Source organism: Ctenopharyngodon idella, chromosome 20, assembly GCF_019924925.1.
Source record: "Ctenopharyngodon idella isolate HZGC_01 chromosome 20, HZGC01, whole genome shotgun sequence".
In the NCBI taxonomy this organism is placed as follows: domain Eukaryota; kingdom Metazoa; phylum Chordata; class Actinopteri; order Cypriniformes; family Xenocyprididae; genus Ctenopharyngodon; species Ctenopharyngodon idella.
Genome location: NC_067239.1, coordinates 12333736 through 12349379, shown reverse-complemented (window position 1 = coordinate 12349379; position 15644 = coordinate 12333736). Strand labels below are relative to the sequence as shown.

Genomic DNA, 15644 nt, shown 5'->3' with positions numbered 1-15644 from the left:
GATTTTTTAGAACTAGCCTATATCTTTATCATTACAGTAATCGTCCCTTATATGAATAGGCTTTAAGGCAGGTGGTGTTGGATTTTGACAAGACCGACCCGAGTTCGAATTCACCTTTTTCCAAACATTCTAATCATCGCAAATCAGCCTTTATTTTAAATAAAAATTAGGGAAAAATTTTTTAAAAGTGGAAACAAAATGCCTAACGGGAATTTAATAGTGGGAAAAAATTTTATCGTGTGGTGTTACGTGTAGGAGAGGGCTTTCCCAATAAGGTGGCATCCATTTATGATTTTAATAAATATAATCACTGAATATGTTGTTATTACTGTGTACTGTTTTATAATATACTACAATACACTGAGGTGCAAATAGTCTCTGCCACTATTTGCACTAAGTGTAAATAGCATCTAGCAACTATTTACACTTGCAAAGAAAATACTGCTAATTTCACTGTGTAAATAGCATTTAATGCTATTTGCATTTAGTGCAAAGAAAATACTTTTTGTTGCTATGTACACTTCGTGCTGCAGCCAAACAGCTAAGAACATGTCCTGGTCATAATTAATCTCAATTCAAAAAATAAATGTATATTTTGCATAAAGAAAATTAATCCGGTTTTAGCACATTTTTTTGCATTGTGATTACTGTGATCTTCCAAACTGTCAGAAGCATACTGTAAAGTGAACAAAATCTCATTTTCATTAGTGTAATATACAGTAAATAACTTTGAATGAGAAAGAGGGTTTTGCCCTTAAAAGTAATGTGACAAAAAAAAAAAAAAAAAACTCAAAATGCCCTTTTGGTGTGAAACTTTTTTTTGTAACTCCCCAAAATGCTCCTTTTTTTTATTACACTTTTGGTGTAATAAAACCACCAAAGTGTATTAGTGTTTTTATTACACTAAAAAAAAAAAAAAAGAAGAAGAAGAAGAATTGACAGTTTTATCTCATCCCTGCATCTTGATTTGTGTGTGTGTGTGTGTGTTTGGATTTAGAATTAGAGGAATGTTCAGCTGTGGCCTTAGGTGTGCAAGTGTTAACAGCCAGATAAAGGATCTTTGTAAGGCGGCATTCTCTGAATGAACTCTGTGGTGTATGAAGACGCCAACAAGAACCGTGTGCCCTCCAAGTGCCTCTATACAATGTGTGTCACAGCTCTGACTGGGAACAACAGAACAGGAACAGCTGGGCATATCCAATCCTCATCTGTCCATTAAAAGGTATTAATACTGCCCCATAAACCCTCTTTAGCGATGCCACAGCGCAGAATGTAACAGACTGCACTCGATTTAAAGGTCTCGCTATTAATTATGCAAACACACTACGAAACTGCAGCTCCACTGAAACTATGTGGGTTAAAGGAACGTCTGTGATATTTTGAGGTGGGCACTCATGCAAATCATGTGGGTGGTTATGGTGGAACATATGAGATGGCAGGCTGAGAGTTTATTTGGGGTGATGCATGCATACATGCTGGTGTCAAACCCACGGCTAGGTGAAATTAAAGAAAACTGTTAACAACTGTTCTGAAATACTTCAGCTAACAGATAAACTTGCATAATTTTTGGTTCATCTTAAAAATGTGATTAAAAATTTGGTAGCACTTTACAATAAGACATCTCATTTGTTAACATTATTTGATGCATTAACTAACATGAGCTAACAATGAGCAATATATTTTTACAGCATTTATTAACCTTTGTTAATGTTACTTAAAAATGTTCATGTTAGTTCACAGTGCATTAACAAATGTTAACAGATACAACTTATCTTAAAAATGTATTAGTAAATGTTAAAATTAACATTAAAGCTAACAGTAATACAGGCTAAGTATTTTTCATGGTTTGTTCATGTTAACTAATGTAGTTAAATAATGTTAACAAATGAAACCTTATTGTAAAGTGTTACTGAAAATTTAATATTTTTTAACTGAACTGTGCACTATTATTTTGTTGTTGTCATTTTGTTATTTGCACAGTTTAAACATCACTCACCTTGCAGTTTAACTTCCAAACAAAGTTCTTCCTAACAGTCCAATGACTTACAAAATTTAAAATTCACCTACCATGAAATATGAATATTTTGTGCCAAGATTCAGTGATAGAATACAGGCAAGGAAAACATAAATTAACCTTCCCTTTTATGCTAAAAATAGCAATATTAACATACTGTACTTGCATTTTTATATTATAAGACCATTTATTTAAACAATGTGAACTTTATATCTACACGTTGTTCTATGACATGAACAAACCTTTAACAAAGTACTTTTAATTTGCTGATGTTTGTCTTATTAGTAACTGATTTTAAGTTGATATTTTAGGGTGCTTTAAAGTCACCATGAAATCAAACTTGACAATTCTTATGTTTTATGGAAAATTGCAGTATTTATTTATTTAATATTTATTTATTTTATTTATTTTTTATAGTATTTATTATCGTTTTTTTTTTTTTTTTTTTTTTTTTTTAATTCATATGCCCTTGTAATATTGGCGAGGGATACATGTCACAATAAGGAAGAAAAGACTATTGCAACTTCCGTTTCATGCAGACTTTAATTAGTGTGATGACATCATGCTGTGCTTTAGTTGTTAAATCCTTCTTAGAAAAGTCTCACAGGGACATTCAGACATTATGCCATTAGCTATTGCATTGTCTCTTGTCTCACGGTTTTTTGGAGCATCTAACCTTGAATGTTGCATTTTTAAGATGGTGTTTTAGTTTTAAAAGTTGCCTTATGAGTCACGGCCTGTGCATTCTGCTTTATTTCATTCCATCAGAGCTTCATCTTCATTGACACTTCTAGCACGGAAATTACACTGAACCATCACAGAACCAGAACTGTTGAATTCCTTACAGCTCTCATTCCTACAGGATGCTGTTTCACCCTTCATATAGCTAGCGCGTATAATACTAATTCAGACTGTGCAAAGCATCAAAGTAGAAAGTGCTTATTGGAGCCACAGAGGTCTGGTTTAATGCAAGTAGGCCCTGGGTTCTCTTTATTATGCATTAGGAGTGTCAGGCCTGCTGAGATGCTCACTCCAAACATCTTTGATGTATAGCTACCCACTGACACTACCCAGCAGGCCCTGGGCTTAAAACGCTGACCAGTGTGTTTCTCTTCTTGGACAAGAAAAAAAAAAAAAAAAAAAACAGAAACAGAAACAGAAGAAGAAAAGAGAGAGACCCAAGGGGCATAGGACAGTAGTAAGCAGTTCCACTGTTATACTGTATGGAACACGTGACTCACTGAAAGGTCAAAACCCAAACCCACACACACACACACACACACACACACACACACACACACACACACACACACACAAACATTCCACAGAGTCTAATCACTTCAGTATGTCTAAGCTAGCCCAAATTACCTTACAAAAACACACTCTCACAGTCGAAAGCACACACCATTTAGTTCATATGACACATCCTGAGTCAGACAGTATTATATGTTTTCTTTCCATAGAGAAGACACACTCTGAACTTTATCCAACATTATATCACACATTTACTAAATGAAGCTATTTAAATGAAGACATACAATAGACCTTTACTGCCCTAAACATTTTGTATATAGTATTTTTGCCAATTTTCTTTGCTGCTTTTGGGGAAATCAGTGGAATTATGTGGAACAGACTGAAACATGTTGAACTGTGTAATAAACTTATATATCACAATAATAAATAATTATTGGACTACAATAAACTTTAATACACATTATGAATATTCTAATAACAACAACCACAAGTACTAATTATTCTTATATTACTAGTTGTTTTACAAGATATAATTGGTCAAAAAAGTCATTTTAACATGTCTGTTATGCCATAAGCCATAAATCTGCAGCCCATCACACCTACTAATACACAGTGTTTTTACACTCACCTGTATTTAGAGCACAGCACGATTCTTATTTCCTCCACATTGCTTTGTGTTCAAAAGAGAATCCTGAGAGAAACAGAAAGAGGAAGACAGATTAATATTACATTTATTATGTGATAAACAGCTTTACGGTCCGCTCTGATCTGGATTATAGACCTTGTGAAGAAAAAATATTTCAATCACTTTGGAACAGTTTAATCACAATCAACCTTTCAATAGTATTAGCTGCTATTTTTAGCCACAGATTACGTCACACAGTGATGGTACTCACCCAGACAGTCAAATATATCACAAACAAATGCAGTCAATCATATCTAGACTTTTGACTGCCTGTTGGGCTGCATGATATATATATTTTATATATATATATATATTTTTTTTTTTTTACAATTTTTAAATGAACTTATCGTCAACCCAAGGGTGCACCCGTGGGAACAGCCCCTAACATGCCAATTGATTCGCCTGACAGTCACAAACATCCCAAACATCACAATGGATGAAGAATCTATAATCTGTATCTATAAACCTCTTGCCATTTGAGCACTAAAAGGAGAAATCAATTGGTTCTCTCTCTCTTTTTTTAGATTGTGACATTTTGCACATTTGAAAATTGAGCTTACACTTTATTTATATTTTCATGCAATAGCCAGCCAAAAAGCTTGAGCATACATTTTACAGAATGACACTTAAAGCTTGTTCACACCAAGGATGACAACTACAGCAATAGCGATAAAAATATAGTTCTAAAAATCATTCTAAATACAAAAGAATAGCAGTTCGCACCACAACTATAACAATAACGTCACAGAAAAACTGGAGTTATTTTCAGGAAGATTTTTTTTCCAGCTGATCAACAATAAAACCACTGACAGCCAATCAGAATCAATCCTGCTTTAAAGAGCTTGAACATTTAAAGTGGCAGATGACAAAACTGCAGCATGCACTCAGAATAAACAGAACAATAAAGTTCACTAGTGAGGACGCTAATATAGTTATCGTTATAGTTATTGTTCTTTGCTGTATGTAAAAGATTGCTGTACACTTTGAGAAATCATGGGAGTCGTGTTTTCTTCAACCAGAAAAAAGTCTTGCATACTGGATGTGCCATTTTTTACTTTAAATCCACTTGAAAATAATACATTTTTAATTAATTAATAAAAAATTAAATTAATTTTACACATTAATCTTAAATGTATGGAAATTAATTATCCAACAGGTTTTTCACAAATCACCTTTATATTCCCTCCAATTTGCACCCCAACTATTTTAGACAGAGGGGGTCGTGTGACATGCCATTTAGCTTTTTTCAGGTGATGTTTAGGGGAGGGAAAATTGAAATTAGACACTGATAGCTTTGCTTATGTACTAGATTCAAGTGAGATCATTATTTGCCTGATAATTTATATAATGTTGCGCTAATGCTAAAAGATTGTGTTAAAGAGTTAGTTCACCCAAAAATGAAAATTCTGTCATTAATTACTCACCCTCATGTCGTTCCACATCCGTAAGACCTTTGTTCATCTTCGGAACACAAATTAAGATAGTTTTCATAAAATCTGTTGGCTCAGTGAGGCCTGCATTGCCAGCAACACAATTAACACTTTCAGATGCCCAGAAAGCTACTAAAGATGTATTTAAAACAGTTCATGCAACTACAGTGGTTCAACCTTAATGTTTTGAAGCAACGAGAATACTTTTTGTGTGGCAAAAAAACAAAATAACGACTTTATTGAACAATATCTAGTGATGGGCAATTTCAAAACACCGCTTCATGAAGTTTCGAAGCTTTACTAATCTTTTGTTTTGAATTAGTGGTTCGGAGCGCATATCAAACTGCCAAAGTCACGCCCCCAGTGGTGAACCACTGAAATTTCAAAACACTTATCACATAAAGAAGCCTTGTTTACTGAAACCACATGACTTTGGCAGTTTGATAGGCACTACGAACTACTGATTTGAAACGAAAGATTCGTAAACGAAGGTCTTATGGGTGTGGAACGACATGAGGGTGAGTAATTAATGATAATTTTCATTTTTGGGTGAACTAACCCTTTAAGATGAATTTTATTGAAAGAAAATGTTTTCTAGTTATCACAACAACAGCAATTCATCAAATGATGAACAAACGATGGAGAAGAGCATAATAAGCAGGAGAATATCCAGACATGTGGTGGTGAGGTCAAGCACATTTTGCCATTATATTGAGCCCATTCAGAGCCCATTCATTCTTTGTTGCCTCACTGCCCTATCAGGCAATGACTTTGTAGGCAGTAAATGCATTGAAGGTACTCATGAAGGTACCTCACGAAATTGATTTCGGACGGACTTCTGTGGCAGTATAACAGCTTAGTGATCTACAGCAAAATAGACTGAGCTTTGGTGATAACTAAGCAAGTATTTAATTACTACAATAGCAATTTCTCACTAGAAATGACATAAAAAAATGGACAAGTTTAAAAACGTACATTTACATGCAACCTGACTACCAACCGCAACTTTCAGACACCATTTTTTCTTTTTTTTGCTCAGTTGTCTCAGAATGGTACGCACAGGATTGTGGGATATCAAACACAGTGAAGTACACATTTATGCTGCCTTCAAAAATTGATAAGATGAAGCTATCTCAGCAGACAGGAAGTGAAGCTAATATTGGATTTGGACGTGCCTTGATTCCTTCCTACCTTGGAATGCATCCTCCAAAGGCAGCATTTTTAAGCTTTCGGACACAGCCTATGTCAGATCAAGGTAAATCTTACTGAAATCCCATATTCATGTCTACAGATTCCACAAACTTCCCCAGAAGTGCTCATTGTATTAGTCGGTCAACTTTGTTTCCCAGCATACTGATTAAAATCTATTAACTTTGCTTGCCAATCAGATTAAGGTTTGTCGTTCTGAGTAAACTCTTGTTTTTTTTGCAATGTGCTTCAGAAGATAAGATGATCTGTGAGTGTGATATCTGATGCTGAGACTAAAACAAAGGCCAAATTCATGTACTTCTCCCAAGACTGAAGAGAGCTATAACACTGCAGACTATAACTCAATACAAAACACGCACGCAAAAGCAAAGCACAGATGACAGAAATAAAATTAACCTCCAAGGAGAGCCATATTTGGGACAAACCCATTTTCTTAATTAGGTTTGAATGTAGGCAAAAAACGATCTTGGTATTCAACAAGACTTACGAGACTGCGACAGTATTAAGCGGATCTTTGTTAAATGAAAAGCCACAATTTGAAAAGATAATTATAATGGAAAGCAATGATGTCTGATTTGTTCTGTAACACTGGACTGCCAAGATTTAATTAAAGGGTTAATACACCCATAAATGAAATTTGGCCAATATTACAATTATGTCATGTTGTTCCAAACATGTTATTTTTTTCTGTGAAACACACAGGTAGAAAAGATTGATGGAGGTCTTGTAAAAGATTATTGTCCAAGTCTGTTTAGCTCCAAAAAGAAATATCATCCTATGTTCACTTACAAGAGATCTCAAAATGTGGCAAATAGGTTGCGGAGATCAGATGTTGTGCATAATGACAAAATAAATACATATGTACAAGAGTGTTTTCCATGTCACAATCATGTTCCTCTGTATTACAATGCAAAAATACTCCCACTGTGGTGGAGACACTGACAAAAAAACTCTTACAAGGGGGGGCGTTTTGGATGTTTCATTTACAGATAATGTCTCCTATAGGGTTTAAATGTGGATTTCGATCATTCATCTTTTTTGTAAGTGTGTGTGTGTGTGTGTGTGTGTGTGTATGTGTTTTAATAGCCACAATATTTATGAATGGCATGTATACCTGAATCCTGTTACATGAAGTCGGTTTCAGTTCCTGAGATCAGCATCAGCAACTTCTGTTTTTTGGGGGGTTTTTTTAGGCTCAGGAAGGTGGACTGTTTTTTAGCAGTGCTCATTGCCAGGGTAACTTGCACTACACCACTAACAGAGCAGGTTTTATTCTAGGTTAGAGATTGCAAACCAAAACTGGACCAATCAGCTGTGAGCAAAGTGACATATGTGATGCTGCCATAAAGCCACTCCCCCTGTATCTCTTGCTTCGAATTAAATCAGTTTATAGTGGGAAAAAAAATGTAGAGACAAAACTTTTGCTGCAAATTATTTATTATATTACACAAATTATAATGATGTATAATTATTTATATAATATATTCATATAATTATTATATTGACAATTAATATTAAACTTTGCATGTAAATAATATAAATATATATAAATACAAGCTTTTAAACTGATTAAGCTCAAGTATTTTCATTTGAGCTCTGAACAAATGTAAATTACTGTATTTAAAATCAATTGATTCAGTTGCATTGATATAGTCATATATTTTTTCAGCTGCCTTCTCAAACATTCGCTGCAGCATTAGTGTTTATTCCTGCCTTGTAAATGTGTTTAAATTCATGATATTTTTAATAAAGATCTCTTATAACTTAACAGAGAAGTGAATTGTGCCAGCTCTCTCGCAAGAAGTAAATCAAATTGACGCTCTCCATGTTTCATGTGATTGGCTGTTCGCTGCACGTGTCACACTTTCAGGTACATGCGCTTGACACTTCAGAGTAAATCACAAACTCTGGATCAAACCCTGAGTTGACAGAGAAAGTTTATATTGAGCGTTGTGAGCCCGCTGAACCTGATCTAAACCAGGTTGGATTTGTATGTTTTTGTCAACACTAAACCTACTCTGAAACTCTAAACCTACTCTGAATTTGTTCAACTAGCTTCATGCAACAGGACTCTGATGTGTTACTGTATTATTTGTTTTGAGTTGAACCGGAGTCTGTGGATTGATTGTTTGATCATGAACACCTGATAATAATACTTACTGTATAAAAACAATCTCTGAGAAGCAGTGAGTTGGTACACCAAAGAAGGCTGCTAGCCAAATAATAGCCGTATTATTTTGCCCCTGTTAAAAAATAAAATAAATAATCGGTAACACTTTACAATAAGGTTCATTAGTTAACATTAGTTAAAATGAACTAATAATGAACTGCACTTATACAGCATTTATTAATCTTTGTTAATGTTAATTTCAACATTTACTAATACATTATTAAAATCTTGTTAACATTAGTTAATACACTGTGAACTAACATGAACAAACAATGAACAACTGTATTTCCATTAACTAATGTTAACAAAGATTAGTAAATACAGTAACAAATGTACTGCTCATGGTTAGTTCATGTTAGTTAATACATTAAATAATGTTTAACTAATGAACCTTATTGTGAAGTGTTACCAAAAAATCTTCTGAAAGGACAGACCATTTTTTAAGCTCTAAAAAGAACAAAAAACAAACAAACAAATTGTGTAGAAACTAGGAAGAGCTGCATGAAAATTATTTGGAACAACACCTTTTTCATTTTTGAGTGAACTATTCCATTAATAAACAAGACAGAAAAAAGCGAGGGATGTAACCAAGAACCTGTCTGGCCCAACTGAATTCAGACCCAGCAATGACATTAAAACCTGACAGCATGTCCCTCGTGTTCACATATCACATTCTTTAAAAAAAGTCAACGGAAAAATCTTGGTGTGCCTCCCTAATATCTGTTTAGTCACAAAAAAGATACCAAAACAACCTTAAGGTTCAGAGATCTTCAGCCAGAGATTGTATGTGTGGAGCAGGCAGAGGAAAATCTTTAATTGAGGGTTCAGTTATATTTTTAGAACAGCTTGGATGTAAAATAAAGGAAGCGCTCACTCTGTACGGCTCACAGAGGGAAAAACCTTTCATTTTCTGCCTGTTACATGAGGACTGTTTGTGAGTATGTGCATTGGAGTCCTGTTTAAGCGAGTCCTGTTTAAGGCATCTAATGTCCTCTGTCATGTATCAAGTATTTTTTTAACTGAATTCTGTAGTAATTTTTAAATCTTTTTTTTTTTTCCGACTGTGCCCCTTAATGTTTGTCTTTACCTGTTTAGGGAGAAAAGTGCTCCTAAACTAAAATGAAAACTACAAGTAATGCAAATAAAAATAAACTGGTACTGGAAAAAATAGACTCAAATACATGACCACAAACCTGACCTGAATTCATTTTTTTTAGTGCATGGTAAACAAAATTGGAAACTCTTTAAAACCCAGTTACAGATTCTTCTTAAATCAATCTGTCTGAACAGGATGACTGACAGACAGACAGAAAAATTCAAAATTCAAAATCACAATTACTCTGGTATGTGTCTTCTCTCCCCATCTCTATCATCATGTGGGGTTCTCGTGAAGAAGCAGTCCTGAGGGTGTTGTGCATTCAGCTGGATGCAAGCATTCACTCACACACACACAGACTCTTTATATGTCAGAGAGAGGGCAGCTCAGACCATAGGCAACAGGAGAAAGAAAAAAACTAATCTCACATTCAAATGAATGTTATTTACTGACTAATAATGGCATGGCGGGATATTCACTGCTGAAGGCACAAAGCTGCACTGTTGCCTGCAAACACATACGCACGTGTATGAATGATCTAAAACACAGCAAGACAATACACAACATGAATTATGCACAAAGAACAGATGTCTTTTGTTTGGGCCTGTACAATATAAACATTCGAAGTAGCTGAGCTCAACAGGAATAGAGCATTTCTTTAATTCCTGTAACGCAGTGAAATTCTTGAACTGAAATTCTTGGTTGAAACTAAAAATTCTGGATCCACTCTGATGAAAACTGAAACGGTAAATGAAAATGGTCATTCTAAATTGGCCTTTGTTTCGAATAATCAATTCTATTAGTGTAGTTAACTGATGCTTGTCAGTGTTGATCAATGTAATATTGACTTAGAACTTACCATTTCAAACAGATATCTTGTTTTTTTTTTTTGTTTTTTTTTTTACACAAACTATAATGATAAAGAGAAAACAGAACATCAATGACCTCTCAAACTTTTTTTTTTTTTTGTACATGTACTCCATGTGATGTTGTGTTAGCCACTGATATAATGCAGACAAGTTTATGTGTGCAATCTGTGTGAGAAAGGGAAACCAGCACTAACGAGAGAGCTAAAACTCTTAGGTCTGAAACTTACTCTATGCTATGTGTCAGTGGATTTAATAATGCAACACAAGTATGCTTGTTAATAAAAGCCTTTTTGAAAAACTCCCTGGCTATTCTGTTTTGGGTTCTGTTCAAAAAATTTAACAGGATCTCCCAGCTTGACCTGTTGACAAGTGGCCAAAACCCTTCTAAAACTATCGAACTAGAACAACCTGACCAGTATAAAAACAGATGGACCAGATCACAACCTCAGACTAATTTAAAGGGTTAATTCACCCAAAAATGAAAATTATGTAATTTATTACTCACCCTCATGTCGTTCTACACCCGTAAGACCTTCGTTCATCTTCGGAACACAAATTAAGATATGTCTGATAAAATCCGATGGCTCAGTGAGGCCTTTTTTGCCAGCAATGTCACCGAACCTCTCAAGATCCAGAAAGTTACTCAAAACATATTTAAAACAGTTCATGTGAGTACAGTGGTTCTACCTTAGTATTATAAAGCGACGAGAATACTTTTTGTGCACCAAAAAAAACCGAAATAACGACTTGAACAATATCTAGTGATGGCCGATTTCAAAACACTGCTTTGAAGCTTTACGAATCTTTTGTTTTGAATCAGTTGTTCAGATCGCGTATCAAACTGCCAAAATGCTGAAATCACGTGACTATGGCGCTCCGAACCACTGATTCAGAAAAAAGATTTGTAAAGCTTCGAAGCATTGTTTTGAAATCGGCCATCACTAGACATTGTTGAAAATTCATGGGGTTTTTTTTGGCGCACAAAATAATAAAATATAATATTAAGGTAGAAGCACTGTACTCACATGAACTGTTTTAAATATGTTATGAGTACCTTTCTGGATCTTGAAAGGTTCAGTGACATTGCTGGCAATAGAGGCCTCACTGAGCCATCGGATTTCATCAAAAATATCTTAATTTGTGTTCCGAAGATGAACGAAGGTCTTACGGGTGTAGAACGACATGAGTAATAAATTACATAATTTTCATTTTTGGGTGAACTAACCGTTTAAGGTGTGTTTTCTGTTTATATCATTACTAACGCCCCCATTTTTTGTAATGCATCTCAGAAAATTGTGCAGTGTAGTGAGCTTCATTGATTGTATCAAGAGTTTTTGAAACAGTGCAGAACTCAGTCAGTGAGCTTGCACTGAACGGAAGTGATTGACAGCTTCTGTGATTATAAAAGGAGTGCTCTTACTTGCTTAATCCATCCACATTTGGAATACGTTTTTTTTTTTTTTTTCATGTTAAGTACACAACCATATTTAAATGCAGTATTGAATCTGAAATTGTACTGATTGACATTGATAACCATGCCAACGGAAGGGACAAAAAAACTGATTTTTTAAAAAAAATAGAGAATGGTTCTAAAGTGTTGGAGAGTAAATGCAGACTAATAGGTTTATTATTTACAATGTGTTATTTACTTATAATTAGTATTACTATTATTAATTAACTCAATTATTCTTTCACACAGTTAAATAAAATAGTTAAAAAGTTCCAACAGTTTTTGGTACCTACCGACGATACTGAGAAACGTGAAATTTTACTGGTATTGGTACAGTGACAACACTAGCTCCAACACCTTTAGGATCTGTATAGCTGCTGCATAAAGCTGTGGTCATACTGACAGCGATGAAGTCAATTGTGTGTACACACATTAAGATGCTTCTCAGCTTTCAACCACATCTGTGGTTTGTACTAAAGAAATTATGTGCATCCTAACTGCAGATGAGCATTCTAACAGGATCTATACATCATAAAAGCAGTTATTGTTTTTTTTTGTTTGTTTTTTTTTAGGTTCAGTGTTAAAAATGACAGTGTGAATGCTAAGCGAACCAGGGCTAAAATGTCACATTTTCTTTCTTTTTTTTCCCAGACCAAAAAAACCAAGAGAACCGAACGACGAGTGTGAACACACCCTTAGTTTGAAGTATTAATCCACACATACTCAATTAATGCCTACTATTTAGTCAGTGTTTGTACCCAAACACAAACAAGCCATGGTTTAGGTAAAGAGAGTGTTTGATAAGAGAAAAAACGTGGCTGTGTTTGTGTGATTCAGCTTTGGCCCTAGGGACTGTGAGGAAGAAAACTGTTCCAGCTAATTGAATTCCTCTACAAAGTCTGCTCCCCAGACAGCAATCACAGTCCGCCACAAACACACCATAATGACAAACCATATCACTAAAGACAGAGGTAAATCTGACTCCTTTTTAATATTTTGAATTTAGTAGTCTAAGCTTCCCACCAAGACATGTGGTATATATTTCACCCCCAGACCGTCTAATTTAATCCAGATACAAGGAACACCCTAAACTGCAATCATATTTGGCCATCAACTGTGTGGATGTGTGTGTAACTAAATGCAGCACAGAAAGAGTTTTAAGTTTTAAAATTTGTTCTCAACAAACAAAAATGTTACACCCTGCAAACCTCAACTGTCTTTTAAACATTAATTCTGAACAAATTACAAAGTCAAACTCAACAACTTGGATAGTCTCATGCAGTTAAATATTACATTAAAGGGTTATTTCACCCAAAAATGAAAATACTGTCATTAAATACTTAATGACAGGCTTGACTTTATTCAATTATATTAATTGAATAAAGTTTTTGTTTTTTTGTTTGTTTGTTTTTTGCACACACAATTTATTTTCGTCGCTTTATAAAATTAAGGTTGAACCACTGTAGTCACACTGACTATTTTAACGATGTCTTTACTACCTTTCTGGGCCTTGAAAGTGGTAATTGAGTTGCTGTCTATGGGGGGGTCAGAAAGCTCTCGGATTTCATTAAAAATATCTTCATTTATGCTTTGAATATGAACGAAGGCCTTACAGCTGTGAAATGACATGAGGGTGAATAATTAACTACAGTGTATTTATTTCTGGTTGAACTAACCCTTTAACAAATTATTATTTAAGGATGGCATGAAAGTATTTTTCTTGAAAAGTCATGTTTTCTTATTTCTTGTAAACATTGTTGTTTGATTAATGACACAATAGACATAACCAGCTCAGTTTGGCTGCATGTATACTGCAAAGCCTAATGCACAGATCCAGTAGTTTGTTACAATTTTTTCCTCCACTTGTTTACGTTAATTGAGGACAAACTGGCTGTATACATAAAAAGCATTTTGACCAAGAAGTTGATTTGATCATTTCATTTGAAAACGCAATGCTACTGAAATATACTGGTGTAAATTTCACAGGAAATTTCCCAGAATAGAAACATATGTGGCTGAACAGTATTTTTACACAGAGCTTCAGAACTTCTTCTGAAAATGAGGTCATGAACTATTACACGACACACCATGACATTAAGGCCCAAAATACACACAGTCACCATTGAGTTATAAGGTTCCATCTGACATTTTTGTCAAAATTGAGTTATTCACATATTCTGTGACAACTTATTCATATTATGTGATGTTTTTCTTTAAGTTGTTGTGTACATTTTGGGACTTTTTTTTAGAAAACAAAAAGGTTCTACAAGAGTATGGAATGCAAAAACTTTGAAGCTCAATATCTCAAAACTGCTCAGAATGCAGATAGAATCTTATAATTCCAAGTTGGTGACTACACAATTTGTAGAGAATCTTGCTGAGAAAGTTAGTTAAAGCTAATTAAACTGTAATGTATATAATGTTATAGCAAACTGCATGAAAACAACATTTGAAAATGCAGGAAGACATGTTAAATACAGTAAATGGGACAGCACGCTTAATATGCCAAGGCCAAACATTTCGTGTTCACATTTGCATGCTTGTGTAAAGTATGTTTCTGGCCTAAGGCAACAAAGTGGCCAATTGTTAAGTGTCTCTATGGATTGGCTGATGGTCTCTCTCAAAGAACAGGCATACGCTCCCTACGCAAGGGCAGCGCAGTGCACCGTGGGCCGTGGTGATATGTGATGACCTCAGCAGAGGCTGGGAGTGGGGCAGCTTAGACGAAAGAGTCTGACCCACTCTAGACTTTCCACTGGTCAACCGCACAGACTGAAAGAACAGCTGGATCAAAAGATGAATACCTCTAAAATCCATTTGATCCTAAAAAGTTAGCACTGAGCTGTGTGAAGAATCTTAAAAATAAAAATAAAAAGTACAACAACAATAAAGTAAATACCAGAACAACATGTGGGTGAGTAAATCATGACAGAATTTTTCACCACCCAAAAAAGTTTCATTTTTTTGGGTGGTGAAGATATTGCTTTAACCACTGCTGAATGGGTTTGCTGTTTGCAAGTCTGTATTTATAAATGGGTGACACTTTCCTTATACACATTTGGTGAAGGTAAAGTGTGTAATATTTTGATGTTAAAATACCTTCTCCTTTCCCAATTTAATATGCAAGGACAACTATAATAAATCATTTGTATGATGATGTCCCTTAGAAGTGTAAACACTTAGGTTCTAAACACTGCAACACTGGCTCAACCAATGGCATGACTTTGGGGCGGGACTACTAATATTTTTGCTATTCAGGGTTGTGTTTCCCAAAAGCTTTAAGCTGCAGTCACACAAGACTTTAAGCATGCAAAATTTCTTCGGACACTGCAACGGTCGTGATATGACGTCACACTCTGCAGCGTCTTTTTTACAAACATGAATTCAACATATAACAAATAGTAATACACTCAAAATGTAAAAAAATATACAATCTACTCGACTTTACTGCAAAAATTTTGTTTTTT

The 15644-nt window shown here is 34.8% G+C and overlaps 1 protein-coding gene across 5 annotated transcripts in view; it reads right to left on the bottom strand.

Annotated features, from left to right (window-relative positions):
* Positions 1 to 15644, bottom strand: part of fynb (FYN proto-oncogene, Src family tyrosine kinase b) — a 77513-nt gene that overhangs the window by 47224 nt on the left and 14645 nt on the right. For 4 of the 5 annotated variants that reach the window (XM_051874601.1, XM_051874604.1, XM_051874605.1 and 1 more), the window contains exon 2: positions 3897 to 3959. The gene's annotated coding sequence lies outside the window, so the exon portion shown is untranslated. Of the gene's footprint in view, positions 1 to 3896; positions 3960 to 8752; positions 8773 to 15644 lie in introns of those variants that run through there. The other variant, XM_051874602.1, reaches the window with a different exon arrangement.